At 38.1% G+C, this 12,423-nt stretch overlaps 1 long non-coding RNA gene across 1 annotated transcript in view; it reads left to right on the forward strand.

The window, feature by feature from the left end:
• The window catches only part of LOC117196881 (uncharacterized), a 35,944-nt gene that overhangs the window by 22,279 nt on the left and 1,242 nt on the right, over nucleotides 1-12,423 (forward strand). The window lies entirely within an intron of this gene.

The raw sequence follows: 12,423 nt of genomic DNA on the forward strand, positions 1-12,423 counted from the left end.
TTAGATTTATTCCTAGGTATTTTATTCTTTTTGATGTGATTGTAAATGGGACTGTTTTTAAAAATTTCCCTTTCTGATAGTTCATTGTTAGTGTAGAGAAATGCAACAGATTTTTGTACATTAATTTTCTGTCCTCAGCTTTAGTGAATTCATTTATTAGTTCCAATAGTTGTTTGGTGGTATCTTTAGGACTTTCTAGCTATAGTAACATAACATCTGCTAACAGTGACAATTTTACTTTTTCCTTTCCATTTTGGATTCCTTATATATCTTTTCCTTTTCTGATTGCTGTGGCTAGGACTTCCAATACTATGTTGAATGAATGTGGTGAGAGTGAGCATCCTTGTCTTATTCCTGATCTTAGAGGAAATGCTTTCAGCTTTTCACCATTGAGTATGATGGTAGCTTTGGATTTGTCATATATGACCTTTATTATATTGAGGTATGTTCCCTCTATACCGACTTTCTGAAGGGTTTTTTTTTGATGTTTGTAATTTTTTATTAAAACAATAAACCTGTCTCATAACTCTCTCAGACTGCTTGTGTACAAAGCCCTAATAATGCTAGCCTGGGGCTATTAATTTACAAAATCCACCACTCTGAACTCTGAAGAGTTTTTTTTTTATCATAAATGGATGTTGAGTTTTGTCAAATGCTTTTTCTGCATCTATTGAGATGATCATATGATTTGTATTCTTCTGTTTGTTTATATGGTGCAAATATTGAACCATCCTTGCATCCCTGGGATAAATCCCACTTGACCAAGGTGTATGATACTTTAATGTATTGTTGAATTCAGTTTGCTAATATTTTGTTGAGTATTTTTGCATCTGTGTTCATCAGAGATATTGACCTGTAATTTTCTTTTTTTGTAGTGTCTTTGGTTTTGGTATTGGGGTGATGCTGGACTCATAGAAAGAGTCAGAAGCATTCTTTCCTCTCAAATTTTTTGGAATAGTTTGAAGATAGGTGTTAACTCTTCTTTTTAAATGTTTGGTAAAATTCAACTGTGAAGCCATCTGGTCTTGGACTTTTGTTTGTTGTGAGTTTTTTTTAAATTACTGATTCCATTTCCTTATTCATAATCAATCTGTTCATATTTTCTGTTTCTTCCTGGTTCAGTCTTGGGAGATTGTATGTTTCTAGGAATTTATCCATTTCTTATAGGTTGTACATTTTATTGGCATATAACTGTAGTAATCTCTTATGATCCTTTGTATTTCAGTGGTGATGGTTGTAACCTCTCCTCTTTAATATCTGATTATATTTATTTGGGTCCTTTATCTTTTTACTTGATTAGTCTACTAAAAGTTTATCAATTTTGTTTACCTTTTCAAGGAACCAGTTATTAGTTTCATTCATATTTTCTTCTGTTTTTAGTCTCTATTTCATTTATTTCTGCTCTAATCTTTATGATGTCTTTCCTTCTACTAAATCTGGGTTTTGTTTGTTCTTCTTTTTTTAGTTCCTTCAGGTGTAAGGTTGTTTATTTGATATTTTTCTTTTTTTTTACATCTTTATTGGAGTATAATTGCTTTACAATGGTGTGTTAGTTTCTGCTTTATAACAAAGTGAATCAGTTATACATATACATATGTTCTCATATCTCTTCCCTCTTGCATCTCCCTCCCTCCCACCCTCCCTATCCCACCCCTCTAGGTGGTCACAAAGCACTGAGCTGATCTCCCTGTGCTATGCGGCTGCTTCCCACTAGCTATCTATTTTACGTTTGGCAGTGTATATATGTCCATGCCACTCTCTCACTTTGTTCCAGCTTACCCTTCCCCCTCCCCGTATCCTCAAGTCCATTCTCTAGTAGGTCTGTGTCTTTATTCCTGTCTTACCCCTAGGTTCTTCATGACATTTTTTTCCTTAAATTCCATATATATGTGTTAGCATACGGTATTTGTCTTTCTCTTTCTGACTTACTTCACTCTGTATGACAGACTCTAGGTCCATCCACCTCATTACAAATAGCTCAATTCCGATTCTTTTTAAGGCTGAGTAATACTCCATTGTATATATGTGCCATATCTTCTTTATCCATTCATCTGTTGATGGACACTTAGGTTGCTTCCATGTCCTGGCTATTGTAAATAGAGCTGCAAGGAACATTTTAGTACATGACTCTTTTTGAATTATGGTTTTCTCAGGGTATATGCCCAGTAGTGGGATTGCTGGGTCATATGGTAGTTCTATTTGTAGTTTTTTAAGGAACCCCATACTGTTCTCCATAGTGGCTGTATCAATTCACATTCCCACCAGCAGTGCTAGAGTGTTCCCTTTTCTCCACACCCTCTCCAACATTTATTGTTTCTAGATTTTTTGATGATGGCCATTCTGACTGGTGTGAGATGATACCTCATTGTAGTTTTGATTTGCATTTCTCTAATGATTAATGATGTTGAGCATTCTTTCATGTGTTGGTTGGCAGTCTGTACATCCTCTTTGGAGAAATGTCTATGTAGGTCTTCTGCCCATTTTTGGACTGGGTTGTTTGTTTTTTTCTTATTGAGCTGCATGAGCTGCTTGTAAATTTTGGAGATTAATCCTTTGTTAGTTGCTTTATTTGCAAATATTTTCTCCCATTCAGAGGGTTGTCTTTTGGTCTTGTTTATGGTTTCCTTTGCTGTGCAAAAGCTTTGAAGTTTCATTAGGTCCCATTTGTTTATTTTTGTTTTTATTTCCATTTCTCCAGGAGGTGGGTCAAAAAGGATCTTGCTGTGATTTATGTCATAGAGTGTTCTGCCTGTGTTTTCCTCTAAGAGTTTGATAGTTTCTGGCCTTACATTTAGGTCTTTAATCCATTTTGAGCTTATTTTTGTGTATGGTGTTAGGGAGTGATCTAATCTCATACTTTTACATGTACCTGTCCGGTTTTCCCAGCACCACTTATTGAAGAGGCTGTCCTTTCTCCACTGTACATTCCTGCCTCCTTTATCAAAGATAAGGTGACCATATGTGTGTGCGTTTATCTCTGGGCTTTCTATCCTGTTCCATTGATCTATCTTTCTGTTTTTCTGCCAGTACCATACTGCCTTGATTACTGTAGCTTTGTAGTATAGTCTGAAGGCAGGGAGCCTGATTCCTCCAGCTCCGTTTTTCGTTCTCACGATTGCTTTGGCTATTTGGGGCCTTTTGTATTTCCATACAAATTGTGAAATTTTTTGTTCTAATTCTGTGAAAAATGCCAGTGGTAGTTTGATAGGGATTGCCTTGAATCTGTAGATTGCTTTGGGTAGTAGAGTCATTTTCACAATGTTGATTCTTCCATTCCAAGAACATGGTATATCTCTCCATCTATTTGTATCATCTCTAATTTCTTTCATCAGTGTCTTATAATTTTCTGCATACAGGTCTTTTGTCTCCTTAGGTAGGTTTACTCCTAGATATTTTATTTTCTTTGTTGCAGTGGTAAATGGGAGTGTTTTCTTGATTTCACTTTCAGATTTTTCATCATTAGTGTATAGGAATGCCAGAGATTTCTGTGCATTAATTTTGTATCCTGCTACTTTACCAAATTCATTGATTAGCTCTAGTAGTTTTCTGGTAGCATCCTTAGGGTTCTCTATGTATAGTATCATGTCATCTGCGAACAGTGACAGCTTTACTTCTTCTTTTCCGATTTGGATTCCTTTTATTTCCTTTTCTTCTCTGATTGCTGTGGCTAAAACTTCCAAAATTATGTTGAATAAGAGTGGTGAGAGTGGGTAACCTTGTCTTGTTTCTGATCTTAGTGGAAATGCTTTCAGTTTTTCACCATTGAGGATGATGTTGGCTGTGGGTTTGTCATATATGGCCTTTATTATGTTGAGGAAATTTCCCTCTATACCTACCTTCTGGAGGGTTTTTATCATACATGGGTGTTGAATTTTGTTGAAAGCTTTCTCTGCATCTATTGAGATGACCATATGGTTTTTCTCCTTCAGTTTGTTAATATGGTGTATCACATTGATTGATTTGCGTATATTGAAGAATCCTTGCATTCTTGGAATAAAGCCCACTTGATCATATTGTATGATCCTTTTAATGTGCTGTTGGATTCTGTTTGCTAGTATTTTGTTGAGGATTTTTGCATCTATGTTCATCAGTGATATTGGCCTGTAGTTTTCTTTCTTTGTGACATCCTTGTCTAGTTTTGGTATCAGGGTGATTATGGCCTTGTAGAATGAGTTTGGGAGTGTTCCTCCCTCTGCTATATTTTGGAACAGTTTGAGAAGGATAGGTGTTAGCTCTTCTCTAAATGTTTGATAGAATTCGCCTGTGAAGCCATCTGGTCCTGGGCTTTTGTTTGTTGCAAGATTTTTAATCACAGTTTCAATTTCAGTGCTTGTGATTGGTCTGTTCATAGTTTCCATTTCTTCCTGATTCAGTCTTGGCAGGTTGTGCATTTCTAATAATTTGTCCATTTCTTCCAGGTTGTCCATCTTATTGGCATAGAGTTGCTTGTAGTAATCTCTCATTCTTTTGTATTTCTGCAGTGTCAGTTGTTACTTCTTTTTCATTTCTAATTCTATTGATTTGAGTCTTCTCCCTTTTTGTCTTGATGAGTCTGGGTAATGGTTTATCAATTTTGTTTATCTTCTCAAAGAACCAGCTTTTATTTTTATTGATCTTTGCTATCGTTTCCTTCATTTCTTTTTCATTTATTTCTGATCTGATCTTTATGATTTCTTTCCTTCTGCTAATTCTGGGTTTTTTTTTGTTCTTCTTTCTCTAATTGCTTTAGGTGCAAGGTTAGGTTGTTTATTTTAGATTTTTTTTGTTTCTTGAGGTAGGACTGTAGTGCTATAAACTTCCCTCTTAGAACTGCTTTTGCTGCATCCCATATGTTTTGGGGCATCGTGTCTCCATTGTCATTTGTTTCTAGGTATTTTTTGATTTCCTCTTTGATTTCTTCAGTGATCACTTCGTTATTAAGTAGTGTATTGTTTAGCCTCCATGTGTTTGTATTTTTTACAGATCTTTTCCTGTAATTGATATCTAGTCTCATAGCATTGTGGTCGGAAAGATACTTGATACAATTTCAATTTTCTTAAATTTACCAAGGGTTGATTTGTGACCCAAGGTATGATCTATCCTGGAGAATGTTCCATGTGCACTTGAGAAGACCGTGTATTCTGTTGTTTTTGGATGGAATGTCCTATAAATATCAATTAAGTCCATCTTGTTTAATGTATCATTTAAAGCTTGTGTTTCCTTATTTATTTTCATTTTGGATGATCTGTCCATTGGTGAAAGTCGGGTGTGAAAGTCCCCTACTATGAATGTGTTACTGTCAATTTCCCCTTTTATGGCTGTTGGTATTTGCCTTATGTATTGAGGTGCTTCTATGTTCAGTGCATAAATATTTACAATTGTTATATCTTCTTCTTGGATCGATCCCTTGATCGTTATGTAGTGTCCTTCTTTGCCTCTTGTAATAGTCTTTAAAGTCTATTTTGTCTGATATGAGAATTGCTACTCCAGCTTTCTTTTGATTTCCATTTGCATGGAATATCTTTTTCCATCCCCTTACTTTCAGTCTGTATGTGTCTCTAGGTCTGAAGTGGGTCTCTTGTAGACAGCATATATATGGGTCTGTTTTTGTATCCATTCAGCCAGTCTGTGTCTTTTGGTGGGAGCATTCAATCCATTTACATTTAAGGTAATTATCGTTATGTATGTTCCTATTCCCATTTTCTTAATTGTTTTGGATTTGTTATTGTAGGTCTTTTACTTCTCTTGTGTTTCTTGCCTAGAGAAGTTCCTTTAGCATTTTTTGTAAAGCTGGTTTGGTGGTGCTGAACTCTCTCAGCTTTTGCTTGTCTGTAAAGGTTTTAATTTCTCTGGCAACTCTGAATGAGATCCTTGCTGGGTAGAGTAATCTTGGTTGTAGGTTTTTCTCCTGAATCACTTTAACTATGTCCTGCCACTCCCTTCTGGCTTGCAGAATTTCTGCTGAAAGATGAGCTGTTCAGCTTATGGGGATTCCCTTGTGTGTTATTTATTGTTTTTCCCTTGCTGCTTTTAATATGTTTTCTTTGTATTTAATTTTTGACAGTTTGATTAATCGGTGTCTTGGCGTGTTTCTCCTTGGATTTATCCTGTATGGGACTCTCTGTGCTTCCTGCACTTGATTAACTATTTTCTTTCCCATATTAAGGAAGTTGTCAACTATAATCTCTTCAAATATTTTCTCAGTCCCTTTCTTTTTCTCTTCTTCTTCTGGAACCCCTATAATTCGAATGTTGGTGTGCTTAATGTTGTCCCAGAGGTCTTGTTTCTTGTTTCCTGAGGTAGACTTGTATCGCTATAAGCTTCCCTCTAAGAAGTGCTTCTCTGCGTCCCATAGATGTTGGATCATTGTGCTTCTATTTTTATTTTTTTCTAGGTATTTTTTGATTTCTTCTTTGAATTCTTCAGTGATCCATTGATTGTTTAGTAGCATATTGTTTAGCCTCCACATGTTTGTGGTTTTTTTTCTTCAGTGTTTTCCTTGTAGTTAATTTCTAGTCTCATATTTTTGTGGTCAGAAAAGATGCTTGATATGATTTCAGTCTTCTTAAACTGATTGAGACTTGTTTTGTGGCCTAGTGTGTGGTCTATTCTGGAGAATGTTCCTTGTGCACTTCAAAAGAATGTGTATTCTGCTGCTTTTGGATGGAATGTTCTATATGTATCTACTAATCCATCTGCTCTTATGTGTTGTTTAAGGCCAGTGTTTCCTTACTGATTTTTTATCTGGATGACCTGTCCATTGATGTAAGTGGTATTGTTATTTTGTACTGTCAATTTCTCCCCTTATGCTTGTTAGTATTTGCTGTATGTATTTAGGTGCTCCTATGTTGTGTGCATATATACTTGCAATTGTTATATCTTCTTGCCTGATTGATCCCTTTATTATTTCCTAATGTTATTATTTGTCTCATGGGACAGTCTTTGTTTTAAAGTCTATTTTGTCTGATATAAACTACCCCAACTTTCTTTTCATTTCCATTTGCATGGAGTACCTTTTTCCATTTTCTCACTTTCAGTCTGTGTGTGTCTTCAGATCTGAAATGAGTATTTTGTAGGTGGCATATATATGGGTTTTGTTTGGTTTTTTTTAGTCCATTCAGCCACATCTTTCGACAAACATCTTTGTATTTGTCTTTTGGTTGGTGCCTTTAGTTCACTTACATTTAAATTAATTATTGATAGGCATATACTTACTGCCATTTTGTTAATTGCTTTCTCGTTGTTTTCATAGTTCTTTTTTGTTCTTTTCTTCTGCTATTGCTCTCTTCCCTTGTGATTTGATGACTATCTTTAGTGTTATGTTTGAAATTCTTTGTCTTTCCTTTTTGGTGTGTATTTCTTATAGATGTTTGGCTTGTGGTTACCATGAGGTTTAATATAAGACCTATATATTTGGTTATTTTAAGTTGATGATCACTTAAGTTTGAATGCATTCTAACAACCATTTTTTCTCCTCCCACCCCGACATGTTTAGTGTTTTTGACTTTATATTTTACCTTTTTGTTCTGAGCATCTCCAAGCTAATTATTGTGGATATAGATAATTTTACTACTTTTGGCTTTTAAGGTCCATCTAGCTTTATAAGTGGTTTGTCTACTACCTTTACTGTATATTTGCCTTTACCAATGAGATTTTTGTGTAATTTTCATATTTCTAATTGTGGCCTTTTCATTTCCACATAGAGAAGTTCCTTTAACATTTCTTGTGAAGCCAGTTTAGTGGTCCTTAACTCTTTGCTTTTGCTTCTCTGTAAAACTCTTTATCTCTCCTTCAAATCTGAATGATAGCCTTGACAGGTAGAGTATTCTTGGTTGTAGGTTTTTTCATTACATCATTAAAAAAAGATCATGCCACTCCCTTCTGGCTTGCAAAGTATCTGCTGAAAAGTCAATTGATAGTCTTGTGAAAGTTCCCTTTTATGTAACTAGTTGCTTTTCCCTTGCTGCTTTTAAGATTCTCCCTTTAGCTTTAATTTTTACCATTTTAATTACAATGTGTCTTGGAGTGGATCTCTTTGAATTCATCTTGTTTGGGACTCTCTGTGATTCCTGTAGCTGGGAGTCTATTTTCTCCCAGATTATTGAAATTTTCAGCTATTATCTTTTTCAAATAAGTTATCTGCCCCTTTCTCTCTCTGTTTTTCTTCTGGGACCCCTATAATTCGAATGTTAGTATGCTTGATGTTGTGCAAGAGGTCTCTCAAACTATCCCCAATCAAAAATTTTTTTCTTTTTTCTGTTCAACTTGGGTGAGGTCCACTATTCTGTCTTCCAGTGCACTGATCTGTTCTTCTCTATCATCTAATCTACAGTTTATTCCTTCTAGTGTATTTTTAAAAAAAAAAATTCAGTTATTGTATTCTTTAGCTCTGTTGGTTCTTCTTTATATTTTCTAACTCTTTGTTAAACTCCTCACTGTGTTCATCCATTCTTCTCCAAGTTCATTGAGCATCTCTGTGATCATTACCTTGAGCTCTTTATTGTTTATATTGCTTATCTCCACTTTGCTTAGTTCTTCTTCTGGGGTTTTATATTGTTAGTTCTTTTGGAACTTATTCCTCTGCCACCTCATTTTGCCTAATTCTCTGTTTGTATTTCAATGTATTAGGTAGGTTGATTACACTTGGCAAAGTGACCTTATGTAGGAAATGTCCTATGGGACCCAGAAGCACACTCCCCTCTGGTCATCAAAGCTATATGCTCTTATGTGCGCTGAATGGGCCCTTCTGTTGTGGTGGGTCCAAGTACTGCAGGGACACTGGTAGGTGGGGTTGGCTCTTGGTCCAGTTGGCTGCCAAGCTCTGCCTCCTGAAGAGGCTGCCAGCCCACTGGTGGGAAGGTCTGGGTCCTGGCATGTCTGACTGTGTGGTCCAGGCCATCTCAGTACTGGTGCCAGCCTGCTGGTGGGGAGGGCTGGGTCCTGGGGCATCTGGCTGCTGCAGGGCTGGGTCCTGGGGTGGTTGACTGTGGGGTCCCAGGGAGGGGCAGGGCCTGGTGCCAGTCTGTTGGTGGGTGAGATTGCATCCCTGTGCAGCTAGCTGCTTGGCCTGGGAAGTCACAAGGGTGGTGCCAACCATCTGGTGGGCAGGTAAGCTGCAGGTGCTAATAGGCTAGAGGGAGGACTCCAAAATGGTGCTTGACAGCACCAGTGTCCTCATGGTAGTCTGAGCACCCAAAAATAGCTGCAACCAGCATCTGTGTCCCTAGGGGGTGTCCCAGTTTCTCCTGTCTCTCTGGGAGGCTCTCTAAGATCAGCAAGTGGGTCTGACCCAGGCTCCTTTCAAATTACTGTCTCTTCCCTGAGACTCAAAGTGTGTGAGATTTGTGTGCATCTTTTAAGAGTGAAGTCTCTGTTTCCTACTGCCCTCTGGTTCTCCCATACACAAGCCATGCTGGCCTTCAAAGCCAGACCTTCTGAGAGCTCATCTTCCTGGCACAGGACCCCCAGGCTAGAGAGCCCAATGTGAAGCTCAGGCCCCTTGCTCCTTGGGAGAACCCCTGCAATTGTGATTATCCTCCCATTTGTGGGTTGCCTACCTGGATGTATGGGTCTTGACTGTACAGTGTCACTGCCCCTCCTACCTATCTCATTGTGGTTCCTTCTTTATATCTTTAGTTGTGGAAAATCTTTTCTGCTAGTCTTGAGGTCATTCTCATTGACAGTTACTCTGGAAATGGTTGTAATTTCGGTATGCCTGTGTGAGGAGGTCTTCTTACTCTGCCATCTTGGCCACACCTTCCAGAACAGGACTTTTTCTGATTATGGGATTTTGACCTTAGAATCCTTCATTCTTGGCCTCAGAGTACATGAACAGTAAATTCTTGGACTCAAAAATTTTATTTAAATCAGTTTTCCTTTCTTTTCCAGAATTATGCTTGTACATATGAAGATATATTTAAAAAACTTGGTTTCAAGGGTCAAAATGAAATGGCTCATTTACACAATGTGTGTGTGTATCCTTGTCCTAGTTCTTTGATTTGGCTTTGTCTGTGGAGAGCTGGCATGAAACTACCCAAGGGAGAGTTAGTCAAATTCTGGGAGATTGACTTATGGAAATATGTATTTTTAATACTTACGTAGATGTATGGAAGTAAAATTAGGAACCCCACGCTGAACAAATACACATCACTCTTTTCTAACATAAAGCAAAATCCTAAGATTATATACTGTGCTACAGATATTCCAATAGTCTGGTTTTCTGGTACCTAAATGGATCTCTGAAGAACATGTTTCTTTTTGTTGTTATCAAATCAGAATTTCAGTGCCCTACTTGCTGCTCCAGATGGTACATGTACCATACAGATGTTGATGCATAGTCAATGAAATCTTTTAAAATGTCAGTATACCCTACAGCAGAATAATCATTCATTGAGTAGGGAGGGAGGAAGGGCTGGGCCAAGAGTAGTTGATCCAGACTTGGGAATCCAAGCTGATTCTTTGAGGTCTACTGTCTACTGGTCTTCAGAGTTTGGGAAAACTTGTGTCAAGGACCCTCTCATGTAAAAAGGTCAAAAGAGCAGGGAATACCCCAATAAAGATGTTAAAAAAAAAAAAAGAGCAGGGACCATAATTGAGGGTTGTGTACCCTTCTAATGACTTGCTAGCTTCTGTATCTGTCTTCACATGATCAACTATAAATCCCTTAAAATGAGAAGAGCTTAAATGCAGGTAGTCATCTGGGACCCCAAGGAGGGGTCAAGGTAGAGAGCCTCCGGCTCCTTTCATAGCAACAACTATGGAAGAGCAGAAGAAGTAGCAACTATGGAGAGGAGGTAAGAGGAGGCCAAGGTCTCATAGCTTGCTATAAAGAAAGGAACATGGAAAATGGAGTTTGTAGGAGTTTATGTAAGCATAGGGGATAAGTTCATTGGTCTACACAAAATGAGGAGATAGAACTGAGACCCCTACATAAATCAAGAGCTCTCAAAAAAGGGCTACACTCTTATAGTTCCTTGGAGAAATAATTGAATCCAGATATGTAGCAGGGGAACAAAACAGGTGAGCCACGAATTATTTATGGTGCCAGAAAGAAATGAAATGCACCAAGACTAAGAGGACATGGCAAAAGGACATAAGAGCTGACTCAAATAAGCTCTCACTGGTCAATCTTGGGACAAGTTTAGTGTTATCTACAAAGGGGAAAAGATACTGTTACAGTGCAGAGGTCCGAAGGATACTACTTTAAACAAGTGATCAAATTAACATCACTGATACTGGGACAAACTGATATGTGTTTTTGGATGTGAAGTGTTGGGGAAAATGTAGACAAAAGATTCAAAGAAGGTGTTATAAATATGTTCAAAGAACCAAAGTAAATCATGCTTAGAGAAGTAAAGTATAATGACAATGTCTCATCAAAGAGATCTAGGACTGTGTGGAGGGTGTGATCCCAGGACAGGTTCTTCTTAGTTGTCTCTCATATTCTTTCTATTAATCTTCTGACTGGTTTGCTGTTTTGCTTATTGCTATCCTGGAGCTACCAGTCTCTCTTAAATGCTTACCACCAAAATCTCTACCGTTTTCAACAATGCCCTTAGGTATGCACCTCTCCATGCTCTCTTTTAATAAAGTCCATCATCTTAAGCAGAGTTATCGAGCTCTTGGTCCTTATGGCCTGCCCCTCCCCCTGGGCAGAATCTCTGGACCACTGCATTGGAGCTGGGGGCAGGGACAGTGGATTTCTTTTTCTGGAGTGACACTCCTGTTTTCCCAGTGGGTGCCAGGGATGGTGATAGCTTGCCACTGCCATAATGGGATCTCTATTGTATGAGTGAACGGGCTGTGGAGCCAATTGGGCGCCAGGATTCTCAGCCTGTCTTTCCTCCAGTAAAGCCCTTGTCCTATGGGTGGGAGCTGAATGGGGAAAGAAAGTTTCAGTCCTCTCAGTCCTCAGGGAGCAACTGTCTTCCTGCCCATACCTGCCTAGAGAAGAGAGTCCATTGTACAGAGCTATGGGGTGGGGCATGGGAGCAGGTCGTGGCTCAAATGCCACAGACTCACTATTCTTACTGAGATTTAGCAGATTTTCTTGTATAACTGTTTCTTCATTTTCTGTATTTCCTTAAGACAATTTGTGGAGACTTTAAATGTTTTTTAAAAGTAGTTTTTCAATGCTTAAATGGTTGTTTCACTGCAGAAAGTTTCGTCAGATATCTTGTACCACCATTCGGGAAGTTCTGCCTATTCGTGGGCCATTTCTTATATATAAGGAAGGATGATTCATAGGATGGAATCAAGAGCTATGGACAATCATACCCAGAGAGCAGTACTGGGCCCTAATAAGAAAACTAGTGATACATGCCCAGCTGGATTTCAGAGTAGCTATGGACTACTATATGTCTCCTATTCCCATCCTTTGTGAATGGAAGTGTCTACTGTGGTTATTAAATTTCTACCTCAGCATTATATGTTGGGAGTTTAGGG

This window comes from Orcinus orca, chromosome X (genome assembly GCF_937001465.1).
Source record: "Orcinus orca chromosome X, mOrcOrc1.1, whole genome shotgun sequence".
NCBI lineage: Eukaryota > Metazoa > Chordata > Mammalia > Artiodactyla > Delphinidae > Orcinus > Orcinus orca.